This window comes from Gossypium hirsutum, chromosome A05 (genome assembly GCF_007990345.1).
Source record: "Gossypium hirsutum isolate 1008001.06 chromosome A05, Gossypium_hirsutum_v2.1, whole genome shotgun sequence".
Lineage (NCBI taxonomy): Eukaryota > Viridiplantae > Streptophyta > Magnoliopsida > Malvales > Malvaceae > Gossypium > Gossypium hirsutum.
The window spans coordinates 101,502,697-101,507,037 of NC_053428.1; the positions used below are offsets into that span (position 1 = coordinate 101,502,697).

Consider the following 4,341-nt stretch of genomic DNA (forward strand, 5'->3'; position numbering starts at 1 on the left):
ACTTCCTTCCACCTCTGGGCGTATTTCCTGAAGCTTTCACCTGACCTTTTCTCCATGTTCTGTAATGTAATCCTGTCAGGTGCTATATCAGTCACACACTACAGCAAAACTGACTTTTAGCGGCGTTTTTTTAGGCCTTTAGCCGCGCTTTTAAGCGCCAATAAAATTATTCGCTGCGTTTTTGCAAGCGCCGCAAAAAAGCCTCTATAGATGGCGCCGCTAAATTTTGCGGCGTTTATTTCAAAAAATGCCGCTAAAGGTCGGGACCTTTAGCGGCGCTTTTCCCACAACGCCGCTAAAGGTCATAAAATTTTTAAAAAATATATATTATAAATTATTGTAAAAGTCCTGAAAAATATAAAAAAAATTAAAATTCATTATCAAAATATTGAGAAGAAGAATAATCTATGATATAAATACATCCCGCCAAACAAAATACCGCACTTATCATACTACACCAGGAATCTAACAAAATACAAATAGAAATCTATGATTTATGACATAAGGTTCAATCTTCTTCAATTGCAGAGCTGCATGCGTAAGTCCCTTACCAAGTGAGGGGTCTCAGGGGAGGCCTATATGGGCGTGTGAAAGGTTCCCCGGTAACAAAAGGGTGTTTGGAAGCCTGCACAATGATGTTAAAGCTCTTATGTTTCTTCATACTTAGTTGGAATAGCACGATAAGAAGTGCTCATGGGAAATTTCAACTACCTGGAAAGGTGACCACCGTTTTGCCGGATCAAACTCAACTAGTCCCCTCAAGAAATCAATCAAAGCCAATCGTATCTGACTCTCTGTGATAGATTTATTATGCAGCAGCTTTAGTAAGTTATCCACAGACTACACACTAGAAAAATTTTCTCGCCACTCCAAGCTGTACATTCAATGTTGAAGTTAGATGCTAACCTTTAATGATATCTTCTTTAGGCAAGTTTTTCAGGTAAGAATAGCATGTAACTACTGCTTCAAGATTCTTATGATTGAAATACTCTTTTCCAATCAACGGTTTTTTAACTCCCTCTGAACCGAAACAAGCAACAATTATATCAGATGAAAAACTTGACAAGAGATGCAACATGTAAATGAACAAGAACTAGTCACTAGAAATTTCTTACGGCTTTATATTCTTCTTCTATTAATACTTGGTAAGCACTTCTGCCACAAACTTCACTATTCCCTATAGGATTCTCCCTACGCACTTGAAGAACTTACTTGTGTTTTTTGCCTTTGCCTCCTTTAGAACATAATCAGGGGGCTGCTCTCTACATGATAACCACATATAAAAGGCTGTTCGTAACAAGTGCAAAGATATGACTAACTGAATGAGAAATGACTAATGAGTGCTAAAAACAAATTTTAATTATATCTAAATGTAACCAGGTTGGTTTAGGTTAAGTTAAAACAAGATGGAAATGAAAGTTTGTACAAAACCCTTCAAAAAGAAGTACGCATGAAGAATAAGAAAATAATAAGCAGCATAATATTTATATTGAATGCAAGAAAATAGCAGAACAACTAAGAAACAGCAACTGATCAAACATAGTTCAAGAAAATCAAGTAGGAAGGGTCTTAAAGATATTTTGAACTTTTATGAATTAACTCAGCTGATGAGCACATATTAGCAGAAGTTCTAATGCAATTTCAGTAAAAAGCATATTTCATTGGAATTTTCTCTATTTACTTGTTTTCGTAAGCATGAAAATTTTATTTTGGACAAAATTTTATTTTGTTTTCGTAAATTTCATTGGTTAAGATTCATAACCATATTCTTACTTTGTACCTTAAGCATTCCTCACTCTTTTCCATCCTCCATACCAAGCAGAGCCTTAAGGACATTGAAAATTCTAGCACATCCTTCAAGGTTCTTATATACAAGAAATAAATTATTCACGTTGATCCTAAAATGCAGCATTAACTCACCCCTTATAAGGCACAGATCTCGTTCATAAGTATTAATGCCTATCTTGCCAATTCAATAGAGGAATCATCTTAGAGGATCTGACTTGTCATAATGATACTTTTATGTAGAATAAAAGAAACTGAAGAGAGAGAGGTAGACTGAACTTTCAATTTGTGATGTTGAAAAAATATTAGTGATCTGAAAAATCAATGCAAATTTTTGTTTCTCTTTCCTTATACATTTTTGTTTAGCATAAGGGAAATTTTTAGTATGAATGCCTACAAACTTGTCAAAGCATTAGATACACACTGCCTTGAATCCTGGAATTTCTAAGATAGACAAAAAAATAAGAGACAAAGTGAGTATGAAATTTGATAATTGCATGCGCTTATTTAATGATAAGTGAAATTCTCCTATTTGGACACAATAAGATCTGCTCGGTTATAAGATCAACCAAAGAAAAGCTATACATAAAATCAGTCGCAAGAAAATGATGCCTAGAAATACTGACAAATTGTTAGCCAGAGATATGTATGACCATCAAAGCAAGAGGCATACCCAAGAATTTCAACCATTCGCCTTAGAAGATCAAATTCTGAAGCACCTGAGAATAATGGCAGCCCAAGAAAGAGTTCAGCAACTATGCAGCCAAAGGACCACATGTCAATAGCTGTTGTATATCTAATCAAGTGGTCAAGGTTCAAACTAGAACTAACGATCAAGACCAAAGACAAAAATCAGAATTAGGGAATATAATCATCAAAGACAATAATGAATCACAAGAACTGAATATTTTAAATAGGCATTTTCTAATTATTACTGCCAAAGGTTTGAAACATGAATAATTTAGGTAGTAGCAGCATGCTAAAAAGAATAGCAATATAAATCTTCTACGTCATTGCTCCAAAAAGATCTTCATATAGAAATACAAAGATGAACCTTTCAAGGTTTAATCCACAGAAGATGTGACTAATATAGAGTGCTGGACTAGAACTTCTGTGGAATAAACTCCAAAGGTCATTTTAAACCTCAGGATTCAATTGATCAAACAATGTTCTGCTGAAGTTATTCCACTGAAGTTCAAGTCCATACCAGCATGATCCACCAAAAGACAAAGGCACTAAGCAAAACCAATAAATAGAAAAGAAGGCTACAAATTCATGTCAAAAGGATGCTGATATCCAAGAAGAACTTCAGGAGATCTATAATATCGGCTCTGCAGAAAAAAATAGGAAAAAGAGTCATAAGACCCTCCGCAGTATGATAACAGTGAACAGTACGCAGTGATAGTATCTAGTAAGATACTGCAGATATATTTAACTAGACCGCCAATTCCGAGTAGCACCTATCCATTCCAAATCAAAGCAGTTCTCAATAGACCTTAAATTTAACTCATCTTCATCAAGCACATTATTTCTACCTACGATCTAAAGTATGAAGGTGTAAAGAAATATCACTTACAAGCCCAAACTTCTAATTCTCAATTAAAACTGTAAATCTTTCCAGCTGTACGGAAATTAACCCTAAATCTATGAACAAGGGAATAAAAAAAGAACATTACTTTCTTTCCTGAAAAATTAAAATCAGAGATCATGGGAAACTAAAATTAAGAAGAAAAAATACCATAAAACATTCTTAGTCAGACAGCTTAGAATTAAATATATTAAATAGATATTGATCTTCCTTGTTTCTTTCAAATTCTTTTCTCTCATCCCTTAAACATACTCATCAATTATCCCAAAATTAAACGATAGAAAAACCCTAAAGCAGGAACCCTTAAGTTCCCGATCATGTAATGGAGCAGAAATATAGATAAATCAACCGCCATTTTCAAGTCGGAAGTGACAGTGTGAAACTTCTTTCAGTGGACGGTTGCTTAAATTTCAAAAGAGATTCGAGCATCATTACAGACCGAAACAAGAACATTGACGAAGCAAACAAATAAATTTAAAAAAGAAGAAGAAAGACTAACCTCAAGCGCTTTCGGACGGTGGAGAAAGAGCAAGAGAGCAAGAGTTTTATTTTGGGGGAAAACTTGGGAAAAGGGCAAGCCACTGACTTTACGTATAGAAACACTTATGAATCTTAAAAAAATCTCATATAGAAACAGCTTAAAGGAATGAAATAGCATAAATAAGGTAACATAAAATCCTACAAAGGAAATTGACAAACAGAAAAGAATGAAAAATAAAAGAAAAAGGAAAACATTTTGAATCGTTATGTAGAGTTGGAGGGATGTCAAATTTTGGGAGGATTAGAGGCAGGATCTGTAAAATCAATTGAAACGGTGCGTGGTGGAAACAATTGAAACGGTGCGTGGTAGGAACAATTGAAACGGTGAGTTTTGAATTAGTAATTCATCAACGGTTTATGTATTTTAGCTTCGAAAACTTTGAAAGGCCATAACTTTTCGCTCGATTGTCCAATTGAGATGATTTTTT

General features: G+C 34.4%; 1 long non-coding RNA gene across 6 annotated transcripts; it reads right to left on the reverse strand.

Moving 5' to 3' along the window:
- Nucleotides 1-356: 356 nt before the first annotated feature.
- On the reverse strand, nt 357-4,130 carry LOC121229593 (uncharacterized). 6 transcript variants are annotated; one of them, XR_005927377.1, is made up of 7 exons: nt 3,873-4,130; nt 3,055-3,116; nt 2,459-2,504; nt 1,116-1,287; nt 907-1,020; nt 712-794; nt 357-625 (listed from the first exon to the last, which is right to left on the reverse strand). It is a non-coding gene; the product is annotated as an uncharacterized lncRNA (long non-coding RNA). The 6 variants fall into 6 exon arrangements; XR_005927372.1 differs by having other exon boundaries at nt 1,116-1,262; nt 2,459-2,581; nt 3,873-4,129; XR_005927373.1 differs by having other exon boundaries at nt 1,116-1,262; nt 3,873-4,128.
- Nucleotides 4,131-4,341: the final 211 nt, after the last annotated feature.